This window comes from Pogoniulus pusillus, chromosome 11, assembly GCF_015220805.1.
Source record: "Pogoniulus pusillus isolate bPogPus1 chromosome 11, bPogPus1.pri, whole genome shotgun sequence".
Classification (NCBI taxonomy): domain Eukaryota; kingdom Metazoa; phylum Chordata; class Aves; order Piciformes; family Lybiidae; genus Pogoniulus; species Pogoniulus pusillus.
In genome coordinates this window covers 9,779,059-9,794,476 of record NC_087274.1, presented here as the reverse complement: position 1 = coordinate 9,794,476, position 15,418 = coordinate 9,779,059, and the positions used below count along the sequence as shown (strand labels likewise).

The window sequence follows — 15,418 nt, the reverse complement described above, 5'->3', positions numbered from 1 at the left end:
TCTCCTGCCAGCGTGTCGTGACTGCACTGCTGCAGACAGAGGAGAAGCCATTTCCCATCCCTCTCTCAAGTGCTTTGTGTCATCCTCAGCAGGAACGCGAGGGGTTTGGCCAGATGCTCAAAGCACTGCCTGGATCAGTAGCATCCTTTGTCGGTGGGAACTCAGAGCCAAGGAGCAGGGGATCAAAGGTGCTCGGTGTGCAACGGCGATGCAGCCAGGGTGTAGCTCTGTAGCGTGGCTGCTTTTGTGCATCTCCCTTCACTGCTTTGTTTTGGTTTGTTTTCCCCAGGGACTTCTGATGGGTGTTAAAAGCAGCCTGGCCTCAGAAAGCTCACTGCACACAGCTTTTGTCGGTAGTTATCTGCTGAAGGAGCCCTAATGTGAGTGTTTGCTGCCTGCAAGTGCTGGCTTTTATCAGTTCCTTTGAGGCTGCTGCAGCTTCACAGCGTTTTGACTGGCCAGGAAAAAGCTCAGCCTAGGTTAAAGAGCAGCCATGAGCCCTTGCAGCTTCTGGCTGTGACACCACTGCCCTGAGATGGGGGTGTTCAAAGTGCTGCCCAGGTGCATGGCTGTGGCCCACTCTGTGGGGACACTCGTGTGTGGTGTCACCCTAACACACATGGCAACGTGTGCACACCCAAGGTGGGGAAATCTGTGGCCCTTTTGGTTTGGTTCCAGAAGGAAATAATCCAATTTGTCCCTGGGGCAAGGCTGGACCCAGATTGCCCAGGGAGGTGGTTGAGGCCCCATCTGTGGAGATATTCAAGGGCTCTGGGCAAACTGATCTAGTTGAGGATGCCCTTATTGACTGCAGAGGGGGTTGGACAGGATAGACCTTTGGAGGTCCCTTCCAACACAGGCCATTGTATGATTCTATGATCCTGCTCTAGTTTTATTTCCTTTAGTTCTGAACTAAATTGGGAAATGAGAGAAAGCATCCTGCTGAGTGTCTAACACACAGAATCAGCCAGGGTTGGAAGGGACCACAAGGATCATCCAGTTCCAAACACCCTGACATGGCCAGGGACACCCTACCCTAGAGCAGGCTGCCCACAGCACCATCCAGCCTGGCCTTAAACACCTCCAGGGATGGGGCCTCAGCCACCCCTCTGGGCAATCAATTCCAGGCTCTCACCACTCTCATGGTGAAGGACTTCCTTCTCACATCCAGTCTGAATCTCCCCACCTCCAGCTTTGCTTCATTCCCCCTAGTCCTGTCACTCCCTGATAGCCTAAAAAGTCCCTCACCAGCTTTTTTTATAGGCCCCTTTCAGATACTGAAGCAGATCCCAGACCAGGGGATGCTTAGGGAATGCACTGGATATTGGGGTGACATCTAAGACCTGTCATATATGGAGCCCAGCTCATGCCCTGCAGAGAAGATGAAGGCCCTTCCATGCTTTCCCCCAGTTTTTAAGGAAACCTGGGATGCTGCAGGAAGCAGAGATGGTGGTGGTGGCCCTATGCAAGGTGCTGGTTAGGCAACTCTCAAAGGACCTCCAACAAGGACCCATCACAGGAGGAAAACCAAAACGTGTCTGTGTCAAAAGCAAGAGCTGAATGTGCTGCACTGATTTTTCCCAGGTGAGATCTCTGCCAACATTTTCAGGGGATGAATGAGATGACCTGGATAATTACAGGCCTGTCAGCTCCACTTCGATCCCAGGCAGACTGATGGAGTGGCTGATGTGGGGATTGATTAATAAAGAATTAAAGGAGAATAACAGCAGTAAATGAAAGTGAAGGCCTTGATGTCTACCCACAGGTTAAAGGCAGAAGCAGCTTTTTGTGGCACAGAAGCTTGGTGTGGAGACAGTGGCTCAGCGTGAGGTGTTTTCCTTGGAGGATGGATGAGTAAGAAACCAGAGCAGCCCTGCAGGGCACAGGGTTTTGTGCCACCCAGATGGATGTCACCGTGGGATGTGAGGTCACTGCACCACCCTGGCTGTGCTCCTGCAGGTAGGGCTTGGGTGGGGATCTGGGGTTGATGTCCACTTCCCTGCCATTAAATCCATGGCCCACCCAAACCCCATCATCTCCATCCCACCCCAGTTTAAGCACAACACTGAGCACCACAGAATCATAGAATCAACCAGGTTGGAAGAGACCTCCAAGCTCATCCAGTCCAACCTAGCACCCAGCCCTATCCAGTCATCTAGACCATGGCACTAAGTGCCTCATCCAGGCTTTGCTTCAACACCTCCAGGGACGGTGACACCACCACCTCCCTGGGCAGCCCATTCCAATGGCTTGAGCTGGAATGGAACTTCAAGAGGTCGAGCTCCAACCCCCCCCCCCGCCATGGGCAGGGTACCTTTTGCTAGGTCAGGTTGCTCAAAGCCTCATCACAGCCTGGTACTAAACCCATCCAGGGATGAGGTGTCCACAGCTTCTCTGAGCAACCTGTTCCAGTCTCTCAGCATCCTCATAGTAAAGAACTTCTTCCTATTGTCCAGCCTAAAAAGAACCTCTTCCTAATGTCCAACCTAAAAAGAACCTCTTCCTAATGTCCAACTTAAAAAGAACCTCTTCCTAATGCCCAGCCTAAAAAGAACCTCTTCCTAATGCCCAGCCTAAAAAGAACCTCTTCCTAATGCCCAGCCTAAAAAGAACCTCTTCCTAATGCCCAGCCTAAAAAGAACCTCTTCCTAATGCCCAGCCTAAAAAGAACCTCTTCCTAATGCCCAGCCTAAAAAGAACCTCTTCCTAATGCCCAGCCTAAAAAGAACCTCTTCCTAATGCCCAGCCTAAATCTCCCCTGCTCTAGTTTCAAACCACTGTCCCTTGTCCTGTCACCACAGGCCCTTCTAGAAAGCCCTTCCTCCACCTTCCTGTAACCTCACTTCAGGTACTAGGAGGTTGCTGTGAGGTCTCCATGGAACCTTCTCTTCTCCAGATTGAACATAGAATCACAGAATCAGTCAGGGTTGGAAGGGACCACAGGGATCATCTAGTTCCAATGCCCCTGCCATGACCCTCCTCCCTCAAAGTCTCCTCAGCACCAGCCTTCTGATCATCTTCATGGTCCTCTCCAAGAGATACATATCCTTCTTGTCTTGAGGGTTCCAGAGCTCCATCCATCATCCCAACAGAGCTGTGTCCTCCTGGCCACACACAGACCCAGCACAGAGCTGCAATGAGGTGACCAGGGGATGGAAATCACCAGGGAGAGGTTTCTGCCCTGCTCAGCCCAACGTTGTGTGTTCCCCCACGTTCTTCTGGCCACCTCCCAGCCAGGAGGGGGGTGTCAGCACCCGGGCAGGATGCAGCCTGTGCTGGCTGCAGTTCTTGCCTCTTTTTTTTTTTTCCCAGTTGCCATAGGAACAGACAAAGGCCTCTAAAGCATCGCAGTGGGGTGCACGTCTAGGTCATGCTGTGGAGCAGGCAACCGTTTTATAGCCATAATAAATTCAGGGAATTGGGAATTTGGCCGAAGGAGCACCCGAGAAAAGGACTTGAAAAGGCAGAATGGAGACAAATGAACAAAAATAATTTTATGACAAATGCCCAAACGTTGTGCCAGACCTCACTGAAATCCTCCTCTGGAGTTCAAGTGGAACAGTCTGGGAGCAGGGATTGTAAGGAATGATTTGTCCCTGAAGTAGGGAGATAAAAAGGCAAAGGCAGCACCTGAAGGTGTTTAGAGACTACTGGATTTCAAAAGCCTTCATTATCTCCTGTCCCCTCAATGTCTAGATGTGAATTACTGCTGGCCAAAGATTTACCATCCCTGCATTTGCATGACAGGAAGCAGAGAGGTACCAAAGGATTGGAGAGGAGAGCTGGCTGAGCAGAGACAGCCCTCTGAAGGTCACTGAAAACACACTGGAATGTCTTTACAGGGGAGTGGAGGCTGCTGGCTTGGTGGAGATCTGCAGATCCATGATCATAGAATCAGTCAGGGTTGGAAGGGACCACAAGGATCATCTAGTTCCAACCTCCCTGCCATGGCCAGGAACACCCTACTCTAGAGCAGGCTGCCCACAGCCTCATCCAGTGGCCAGCACCAGAATGAGAGGACACAGCCTCAGGCTGCACCAGGGGAAATTTAGGCTGGAGGTGAGGAGAAAGTTCTTCACTGAGAGAGTCATTGGACACTGGAATGGGCTGCCCGGGGAGGTGGTGGAGTCGCCGTCCCTGGGGCTGTTCAAGGCAGGATTGGACGTGGCACTTGGTCTAACCTTTTAGCTCTGTGATAAAGGGTTGGACTTGACGATCTGTGAGGTCTCTTCCAACCCTGATGATACTGTGATACTGTGATACCTCCAGGGATGGGCCTCAGCCACCTCCCTGGGCAACCCATTCCAGGCTCTCACCACTCTCATGCTGAAGAATTTCTTCCTTCTCACATCCAGTCTGAACCTACCCATCTCCAGCTTTGCTCTATTCCCCCTAGTCCTGTCCCTCCCTGATAGCCTAAAAAGTCCCTCCCCAGCTTTCTTGTAGCTCCCTTCAGATACTGGCAGGCCACAATAAGGTCACCTCAGAGCCTTCTCTCCAGACTGAACAGCCCCAACTCCTTCAGTCTCTCCTCATTGCAGAGCAGCTCCAGCCCTCTGACCACCCTCATGGCCTTTCTCTGGACACCTTCCAGCACATCCATATCCCTCATGTAATACTGGCTCCTGCCCTGGACACCATACTCTAGGTGGGGTCTCACAGTGTGGAGTATGTGGGGGAGATGATGACCCCCAAGGTCTCTCAAAGCAGTGAAGGACTGGGGGCTCTACAAGCTCCCCTGGAATCTTTGTGAGCTCCTAGGTCAGCTGGGCTTAGCAGAGGGTTTTTCAGAGCACCCTTCTATCTATTCATGCTTGGCTAAAGCCTTACCTGCATGGAGTGGAGATGGTTTCCTGCCCAGTAGCTGAAGACACCAACCCAAGATGCTGCTCAGGTGCTCCTTGCCAACTTGGCAAACTCCCTTCCTTTGCTGCCAGACCTGTGCCACGCAGCATTTTCCCGACTCTCTTTCCTGTCTGCTGAAGCAGAAGCCAACTCTGCTGCACCAAAGGCTGTCCTGGGGGACTCCCTCTGTGTTATCACCATCTTTAACACATGCAGCTTTCTACAGCAAGAACCTGGCCTCAGGAAAACACATGGGCAGAAGGTGTGGGAGATGGTGGCAGATCACTGACCAGAGCTGGCACCTACTGCAGCAGCATCCTCACATGCCCAGATGGGCTTGGGGAGCTTGTAAACGTGTGAAATTTGGCATAGGAGGCAATCCTTGTGCATTCCCAGCCCTCAGAGCACTAAGAAAGAGGGCAGGGCAGCAGGGGGGAGGCAGACTCTCAGCACGGTGCAGCAAGCTGAGTGAAGCCCACACAGACACCCCCCTCCCTCCCTGGTCCATGCTCTGGCCTTTCCCTAATTGTGCTGGGATTTGAAACACAATTTATCTCACCGTGTCCTGTTGGCTTCAAGAAGCAGAATTCTTCATGCTGATTTAATCACCTCATTATGTTGAACAAGTTAGAGTTATTTTGAGGATGGCTAATAGGTGCCAATTTATACCCCTTGGCAGAGCAGGGCTCGTGCTCAGCCTTAGCACTTGGTGGCTTTTTTTGGTCAAAGAAAGAAAGCCTCAAGCTGGTGTTTTTTAGGGTAGACAAGGCTCACCTGGGACATCTGGTCCTGGTGCTTTGCAAACACTTTCTTTGATTTCAGCTTATGCCTAGTTTGGTTTTACAAGGAGATGGCAGGAGATTGGAAATTGTTGAGCTGGGATGTGGCCAGGAACAAATTAATCTCATCAGCTTGGTCCCTGCTGCCTGCTCCTCAGGCAGGACACAAGCCATGGGGTCTGCACCTCCTGAAGCTGAGGTTGGGTGGTGCCTTGTGGCCCTCCCAGAGACCAAACCTCTGCTTCTGTGCTCCAGTAGAGGAATGACAAAGCCCTGGTCCTTCCATCATCCTATTCCCCAGCAAAGAGCAGGTCCTGCAGCCCTGGCTACAGGACACCTTCCCCCCATGCTGGCTTCTGGCATCTCCTCTCTTTTCAAAGGGCAGGATGATAACAGAGAGAAGGGTATGAAGGCCCAGAGTGCTTAATGAAGAGTATGAAGCTCAGATGCTCAGGTTTTGTTTGGATGCACGACAAGGGACTGATGGCAAGCACCAGGCAAGTGCAACTTGATGGCCACAACAACCCCAAGCAGCTCTACAGAGTGGCTGCAGAGCAACCAGGCCAAGAGGGAGCTGGGGGTGCTGGTAGAGAGTAGCTGAACATGAGCCAGCAGAGTGCCCAAGTGGCCAGGAGAGCCAACAGCATCCTGGCCTGGATCAGAAACAGTGTGGCCAGCAGGACAAGGGAGGTTATTCTTCCTGGTCTGGCCACACCTTGAGTGCTGTGTCCAGTTCTGGGCTCCTGAATTCAAAAGAGATGCTCAGACAGTGGAATGTGTCCAGAGAAGGGCAACAAAGCTGGTGAGGGGCCTGGAACACAGCCCTGTGAGGAGAGGCTGGGGGAGCTGGGGGTGTGCAGCCCAGAGAAGAAGAGGCTCAGGACAGACCTCATTGCTGGCTACAACTACCTGAAGGGTAGGTGGGGTTGGTCTCTTCTGCCAGGCAAGCAGCAACAGAACAAGGGGACACAGCCTCAAGTTGTGGCAGGGGATGTTAGGAGGAGGTTCCTGGCAGAGAGAGTGATTAGCATTGGAATGGGCTGCCCAGGGAGGTGGTGGAGTCTCTGTCCCTGGAGGTGTTTAAGCAAAGCCTGGATGAGGCACTTAGTGCCATGGTCTGGTTGATTGGACAGGGCTGGGTGCTAGGTTGGGCTGGATGATCTTGGAGGTCTCTTCCAACCTGGTTGATTCTATGATGTGGTCCCACCTGCAGGCAACAGTCTTCAAATGGGGACTTCAAACTGGCAATGCCTGTGCTGCTTCTGCTAGTCAGTGGGCACCCTGTGGGCACACGGTGCTCCCATGGGGATGGGTGGCCTTTTCCCTCTTGTAGTCCCAAAACAAGGAATGTGTGGCTGGGGGGTCAGGTCAGGCACTGGAATGAGCTGCCCAGGGAGGTGGTTGAGTCACCCACCCTGGGTGTGTTTAAGGGTGGTTTGGATGTGGTGCTTAGGGTTTAAGGTGAATCTTGTAGAGTAGGGTTCTAGGTTGGACTCTGTGATCCTGAGGGGCTTTTCCAACCTGGATGTTTCTGTGATTCTGGGTAGTCTGTAGCACTCATGTACAGCAGATGGTCATGCCCTGGAGCCAGCCTGGCACGTGGGTGCTCCTCCCAGAGAAGATGGTGGCATCTATAGCATTGCTTTCTCTGGCAAAGCCCCTGGGAGACAGGCCCAGGAATTGCCTCTCCTTCAGACCCAGCACTCTGCCAAGGCTCTTTTTGGTGTCACCCCAAAACCATCAGCTGTTAGAGTGTTCAGAATGGAGGTGGCACAACAGGGCTGTGCTGACCACAAGTGTGAGTCCCCTGCCAGAGCGAGAGGTGCCTGTTCCACGCATGGAGCAACTGATGCCAACACATAGGGCTGGGCAACACGTTGGTAGGGAAACAGAAGCCAATCCAGCTTCCAAAGCAGATGTGACCAGGCAGTCCCAGCCCCGGGGTGATGATGGTAGATGCTCCTTTGAAGCTCCTACCTCTTCCATGCAGCTGCTGCCAGCTATGCCCAACCAACCAAAGCTGCAGAGGGTTTCATGCCGCTCACACCTAAGCCCTTTCCTTGGGATGGGAACAGGGCAGGGAAATGTTTGCTCTCTTCCAGGTTTTGCTTTGTTCCAGAAAGCTGCTCCAGCTGCCGCTATTTTGAGGTGCCTTTCCTTCCCTGCCACCCCCAGAGGCTCCTTGCTGAGCAGCGGAATAGAAGGCGACAGATGATTGCTACATCTTGCCGAGCCTCTCCCTTTCATCTGAAGGGAGATGCGGAGCGGGGGTGGGTGTGCCTTGGAAGCCAGCCAGAGCCACCGAGAAGGAGCTGGAGTTGTCGTTCTGCCTTCCCAGGATGCTGTCGCAGCCGGTGGGAAGCTGTGCTGCCACCTCCCTGCGTGTCCCCTGGCCTGCCCCAGGCTCTGCTAAAATCCGGATTGGTCTCCTCAGATGTGTCCCCATCCACTCCAACACCACTGTGCTTCCTCAGGAGCAGTGTGAAGGACCACAGCAGGTGGGTGTAGAGGCATGGGAGGTTCCTGCTGCTCCTCAGTCGTGGGAAACCATCAGGTGGTGGCATGAGCACATGTTTTGAGGTGGGATCCTGGTGTGGGTGCTGCCAGGAGGCTTTGTGAACACAGATCCTCTCCAGGCTCCTCGCAGCACCTGAACAACAACGGCAGCAGCTTGGCTGCTCACATTTCCCTTCGAGGTGGGATGGGTTAGCAGAGACACTGCGGTGGGGCTGGCATGCATCTGCTGCTGCTTCCCCCTCAGCTGGTTTGTAGGACACCTACCTGGAGGATCCCTGGTCAGGCTGTCCCATAAAACCTGCATATCCTCCCATATCAAACTTGGGAGGGGATGGACCAATGGTTGCTGGGTCTGCATCTCCCTGCTCCATGGTGCCATGGTCTAGTTGGCTGGACAGGGCTGGGTGATGGATTGGACTGGATGATCTTGGAGGTCTCTTCCAAGCTGGTTGATTCTATGATTCCATCCCCTGGCATTCCAGGGTGTCCTCCTGCCCTTCCTGGGGTGGGTGAAGCTTTCTAGCTGAAGACTTTGGAGCACATTGATTTCACCCACCCATTTTAATCACGATTCAAATGAGCCAAGCAGAAGGCTCAGTTTCTTTCATCTCCTTTCTTATTTGTCCTTTTTACTTTGCACTCAATCCTTCTTGGTTGGTAAGCACTAACCCACAGGTTTTGCTCTTTTACAACTCCTCTCCTCTCTTTCTTCTTTCTGTCCCCCTGCTAAACAGCAGCAAACCCTTTCTGTATGCAAGGTTACTAAAGCAATTATGGAGCTTAATGTTCATCTACAGCAACTCTTTGTGTTTGCACTTTATTTCCTAACACAGGGAAGGACACATCTCTTTCTTTTTTTTATGAGATGATTATTAATTTTGGACTCACAATGTGTGCCTTGCTCTATTCAGATGGAAATTGGTTTTCAATTTAAGATACCCCCCAAAAAAAAGAGGAAAAAAAGCTTTTATTAGTTAAATAAAACCATTTAAAGTGTGGTGGTTACAGATGACAAGGTAGGGGGAAGGCAGATTATCTGAGCATGCATTTAAAACTGATTTCCTAAACAAGATAAGCACTATCTGCAGGGAAGGAGCTGAGTGCTTTGCTCCTGGTCTTCATGTTCTTCATGATTTTAAAAGTAATAGAATCATAGATTCATAGACTGGTTTGAGCTGGAAAGGACCTTAAAGATCATCCAGTTCCAACCCACCTGCCAAGGGCAGGGACACCTTCCACTTGACCAGGTTGCTTAAGGCCTCATCCAACCTGGCACTAAATATCTCCAGGGAGGAGGCATCCACAACCTCCCTGGGCAGCCTGTTGCAGTGTCTCATCACCCTCACCAGGCAGAATCTCTCTGTAATCTCCAGTCTGAATCTGCCTTCCTTAAGCTTCAGTCCATTCTCTTTCTTTATTATATTCTTTCAATACATGCCAAAGTAGATAGGAAAAAGCAAATCTACTCAGCACTGCTCAGGCCACACCTTGAGTGCTGTGTCCAGTTCTGGGCTCCTCAGCTCAAAAGAGACGTTGAGGTATTGGAACATGTCCAGAGAAGGGCAACAAAGCTGGTGAGGGGTTCCTGGAGCACAGCCCTGTGAGGAGAGGCTGAGGGAGCTGGGGGTGTGCAGCCTGCAGAAGAGGAGGCTCAGGAGTGACCTCATTGCTGTCTACAACTACCTGAAGGGAGGCTGTAGCCAGGTGGGGTTGGTCTCTTTTGCCAGGTAACCAGCAACAGAACAAGGGGACACAGCCTCAAGTTGTGCCGGGGTAGGTCTAGGCTGGATGTTAGGAGGAAGTTGTTGTCAGAGAGAGTGATTGGCATTGGAATGGGCTGCCCAGGGAGGTGGTGGAGGCACCATCCCTGGAGGTGTTGCAGCCAAGCCTGGCTGGGGCACTTAGTGTCATGGTCTGTTTGACTGGGCAGGGCTGGGTGCTAGGTTGGTTTCAACGATCTTGGAGGTCTCTTCCAACCTGGTTGATTCTATGATGTGGTCCCACCTGCAGGCAACAGTCTTCAAATGGGGACTTCAAACTGGCAATGCCTGTGCTGCTTCTGCTAGTCAGTGGGCACCCTGTGGGCACACAGTGCTCCCATGGGGATGAGTGGCCTTTTCCCTCTTGTAGTCCCAAAACAAGGAATGTGTGGCTGGGGGGTCAGGTCAGGCATTGGAATGGGCTGCCCAGGGAGGTGGTTGAGTCACCCACCCTGGATGTGGGTCGTTTGGGATAAAGGTCATTCAGGTGTGGTGCTTGGGGCTATAGTTTAAGGTGAATCTTGTGGAGCAGGGTTATAGGTGGAACATGTCAGTGCAGGGAGGTATTTCTCTTGCCTGCATTCCAGGAGGGGAGTGATGCTGGTGGGTGATGGATCTAACCCTTCAGCCAGAGCCTCCTGATGCTTCAGTGATTTTTAGAGCTCCTTTACTGAGCTGACAGCAGCCATGTGGTGCTGAATATTTTTCTACAAGCTACTTCAATTACAGCAGGGCAGGGCTCCACCATGCACTTCTCTGCTTCTAATCAAAGTGTGCTTAAAGTAAAGAGAAACCAGTCTGAAACTGGAGACACTCCAAGAATAGAAGTAGGAAACCCAAGGTGGCAAGGCAGGCAGGGAGCACTTCAGCCTCTAATCTTTCCAGACCCAGAAGTTATGATTATTATTTGCTTTGCCTCAGCACTGAGTCCAGTCCATAACTTCTCTTTCTCCTTCCTCAGAAGGGGAATTTTTCCCCATTTGCAGGTAGGAGCTGACAGTAATTGGCCACTGCTGCCTTGGCTGCTGCTCACGCTGTAATAACACCACACAAAATAAATGGCCCAGTGTTGTTATCAACAGTTTTCTGCACACTGGGTCCAGCTTGGGTTATATTATCTCCTGGAAAAGAATTCTGCAGATTGCACATGAAGAGGGGCAGTGTCACCCTCATCAAAGTAATGGATTATTAGCATCATGCTCATAAAAGCCTCCTCTGGCTGGGGGAGCTTTCATCTTTCTGTGAGGGCTGGAGCAGTTTTCAGGGCACACCCTGTAGCTTTGCTCCTAAGGGGCAGAGATGCTGGGAAGGAGCTGCCAGCATCACAGCTCCAGTGGGCACCTTGGGTGTGGGGGGATTATTATCAGGGGTGTATTAGAAGGGCTGTGGCTAATAGGTTGGGAGAGGTTCTCCTTAGCCTCTGCTCTGGTGAGGCTGCATTTGGAGTGCTGTGTCTAGTTCTGGGTTTCTCAGTTCAAGAGGGACATAGAACTGCTGGGGAGAGTCCAGCCCAGAGCCGCAAAGATGCTGAAGGGAATGGAACATCTCTGTTACGAGGAGAGCCTGAGGGAGCTGGGGCTGTGCTGTTTGGAGAAGAGGAGGCTGAGAGGTGACCTCATCAGTGTTTATAACTATGTGAAGGGTGAGTGCCAGGAGGCTGGAGCCAGGCTCTGCTGGGTGATGCCCAGTGACAGGACAAGGGGCAATGAGTACAAGCTGAGGCATAGGAAGTTTCATTTAAACATGAGGAGGATTTTTTTCCACTGTGAGGGTGACAGAACACTGGAACAGGCTGCCCAGGGGGGTTGTGGAGTCTCCCTCTCTGGAGATATTCAAGACCTGCCTGAATGCAACCCAATGTGATCTGCTATAAGTGATCCTGCTCTGGCAGGGAGGTTGGACTGGATGAGCTTTTGAGGTCCCTTCCAACCCTTCCTGCCAAATCATTCTGTGATTTGGCATTGCCAGGGACCACCAAGCTCAGGAGGACCAATGCCAGCCATCATCTCAACCTGGGGACACTTTGGGAGCTCCTCATAGACTGGACATTAGGATTTTCTTTTCCACAGAGACAGTGGTCAGGCACTGGAATGGGCTGCAGGCAACAGTCTTCAAATGGGGACTTCAAACTGGCAATGCCTGTGCTGCTTCTGCTAGTCAGTGGGCACCCTGTGGGCACACGGTGCTCCCATGGGGATGAGTGGCCTTTTCCCTCTTGTAGTCCCAAAACAAGGAATGTGTGGCTGGGGGGTCAGGTCAGGTACTGGAATGGGCTGCCCAGGGAGGTGGTTGAGTCACCCACCCTGGATGTTTTCAAAGATTGTTTGGATGTGGTGCTTAGGAATAAAGCTGGTGAGAGGCCTGGAACACAAACTCTATGAGGAGAAGCTGAGGGAGCTGGGGGTGTGCAGCCCAGAGAAGAAGAGGCTCAGGACAGACCTCATTGCTGTCTACAGCTACCTGAAGGGAGGCTGTAGCCAGGTGGGGTTGGTCTCTTCTGCCAGGCAACCAGCAACAGAACAAGGGGACACAGTCTCAAGTTGTGGCAGGGGAGGTCTAGGCTGGATGTTAGGAGGAAGTTTCTGACAGAGTGATTGGCATTGGAATGGGCTGCCCAGGGAGGTGGTGGAGTTGCTGTCCCTGGAGGTGTTGAAGCAAAGCCTGGGTGAGGCACTTAGTGCCATGGTCTGGTTGATTGGACAGGGCTGGGTGCTAGGTTGGTCTCGGTGATCTTGGAGGTCTCTTCCAGCCTGCTTGATTCTATGATTCTGATATGGTTTAAGGTGAATCTTGTAGAGTAGGGTTCTAGGTTGGACTTGGTGATCCTGAGGGGCTTTTCCAAAACCAGGCTGTTTCTGTGATTCCTGGGTCGAGCTGCACATGCACCAACTGCCTTCATTCCTGAGCATTGCTCACACTGAAAAAAAAAAAAAAAAAAAGGGGGGGGGGGGGGGAAAGGGGAAAAAAAAGAACAGGAGGGGAAAAAAGGCAAAGGAAAGCAAAGAGGGAACCGAGGCACTTCTGTGCTTTCCATTCTCCTGCAATTGGCGACAGTTTAATGTGTATATATCACTAACGCTCTTTTATGAGCTCCAGTCCCACTGGCATAATTTCTTTAAAACCCCCTTTTTCCAGTGTAATTGCTGTTTGTTTTGTCATTTCTCAGTGGACAATTACAGTTCAAAAACAAAAGTGCCTTTGAAGATGGCAAGCAGCGTGCAGGGGCTTCATTAATACGCTATTAATACCCCATCCGAACGCGCCCCCAACACTCTACCTGCCTGGGGCCTGAGACATAAAAAAATCTGCTTTTTGCAAAGCAGGAATGGTTTGATCTATTTAAAATACTCCCAGTATTAGCCTGGTTTCCTGGATACATTTCCACGTCAGCAGTTTGGGAGGCTGAAATATCTCTCGTGTGTTTGTACCGTTGCTTGGTCATTCCAAAAGGGGGGAAATAAAGCCCCAAACCTCCCAGTGCTGCAAAGTATAATCTGGTGGGGTTGGGTGGGGTTTTCTGGAGGAGGGAAAGGGAAAGACATCCCTGGTGTGGGGTGCTTTTCCTGCAGCTGGCACTGGGAAAAAAAAAAGTCATAAGAAGAATAAAAAGGAATTCCAGTTTCCAGTTCAGACGAGCAACTCTGCAGCCAAGAGTGGCCAGAGTCACCCCACCAAGCCTGTCAGGCACATGATGCCTTTGTGAAGGTAGTAGGAGGCTTTCCAAGCCCTGAAGGTGGAGGGATGTCAAAAGTAGTAAGAGCTGTCCGAGGAAGAAGGCAATTAAGCAAGCTTCCTGGCCCTGGCTAGCTCAGCTTTACTGTTTCTACTCTAAAGGAGCCCTGGCAAAGCCAGGGCTCATGGTGCTCATTACCCACCCACCTACACATCCATCCATCTGAGGCTTACTTTAAGTGTTCAATTGCTCATTAGAAATGTTCTTCCTTTATTAACAGTGTTCTTCATTCATAAATCTGTTTGGTGACAGTTAGTGCTCGAGGCTGTGGCAAGAGCTGTGTCCCACTCCTGAAGAGGAGCATCAGGTACCTGACCTCTCTGCTGCATCATGGCTTGCTGCACCTTGTCCTCTTCATTCCATCCTGTTGCATCCTACCCCACTGCATCCTGTCCTGCTGGATTCCCTCCCACTGCATCCCATATCACTACCTCATATGCCCTGTCCCACTGCAGCCCATCCAGGTGATCCTATCCCATTGCCTCTCACCCTGCTAATCCCATCCTGCTGGCCCTGTCCTACTTCATCTCACCCTGCTAATGCTATCCTGCTGATCCCTTCCCACTCTATCCCATTGCACTGCATCCCATCCTGCTGATCTAATCCTGCTGCCTCACATCCCACTGTATCCCATATTGCTGATCTCACCCCCTACATCCCAGCCTGCTGCACTTTGTCCCATTCCACCACTCAGGCTGCTGAGGACAGCTGGAACCCTGGGTGTCCTGGGGCTTGGGAGAAGCAGAGATGCCCTGAGCAGGAGGAGTGGGCACGGAATGGCCCTGGGCTCTCTGCTCTCTTGTTTTCCACTTCGACAGGTTGAGATGTTTAAAAATGCATGAGATGCCCCAGGCACCCTGGACTCTGTGTGAACAGCTCCAGCCCTGAGTGTGCTGCTCGTTGTTGCTGTATGCTTTAATGGAAAGGTGCTCCTGGGCAGTCAAGCCCTGCAGTGCTGGTGCAGGTTTGCAGCAGAGGAACCGATGGTGCTCCCTAAAAAGGATGATGCTTCCAGGTCTGCTCTGCCCTGGTGAGACCTCATCTGGAGTACTGCCTTCAGTTTTGGGCTCCCCAGTTCAGGAGGGACAGGGATCTGCTGGAGAGGGTCCAGGAGAGGGCTATGAGGATGATTAGGGGAGTGGAGCACTGCCTGATGAGGAGAGGCTGAGGGAGCTGGGGCTGTTTAATCTGGAGAAGACTCAGAGGGGATTTAATCAATGCCTATAAATATCTGAGGGCTGGGGGTCGGGGGGTGGGGACAGGCTCTGCTCACTTGCTCCCTGGGATAGGACAAGGAGCAACAGATGGAAGCTGCAGCACAGGAGGTTCCACATCAACACAAGGGGAACTTCTTTCCTGTAAGGGTCACAGAGCACTGGCACAGGCTGCCCAGAGAGGTTGTGGAGTTTCCTTCTATGGAGACTTTCAAGGCCTGTCTGGATGTGCTCCTCTGTGACCTGGGCTGGATTTTATGGTCCTGGTCTGGCAGGACTTGATGATCTGCCATTGGAATGGGCTGCCCAGGAAGGTGGTGGAGTCACCATCCCTGGAGGTGTTCAAGAAAAGCCTGGGTGGGGCACTTAGTGCCATGGTCTAGTTGACTGGAGAGGGCTGGGTGCTAGGTTGGCCTGGATGATCTTGGAGGTCTCTTCCAACCTGGTTGATTCTATGACTCTATGATATCTTTGGGTCCCTCCCAACCCCTAACATCCTGGGGTCCCCCTATGGCCACCAGCCCCCGAGGGAAGCATCATTACCATCTCTGCTTGGATCTGTTGGGAGCA

General features: G+C 51.9%; 1 long non-coding RNA gene across 1 annotated transcript; it reads left to right on the top strand.

Annotated features, from left to right (window-relative positions):
• The first annotated feature begins 294 nt into the window (after positions 1-294).
• Positions 295-7,789, top strand: LOC135179705 (uncharacterized). Its single transcript, XR_010304082.1, has 4 exons — positions 295-380; positions 1,411-1,584; positions 1,766-1,959; positions 7,727-7,789. It is a non-coding gene; the product is annotated as an uncharacterized LOC135179705 (long non-coding RNA).
• The last annotated feature ends 7,629 nt before the right edge of the window (positions 7,790-15,418 follow it).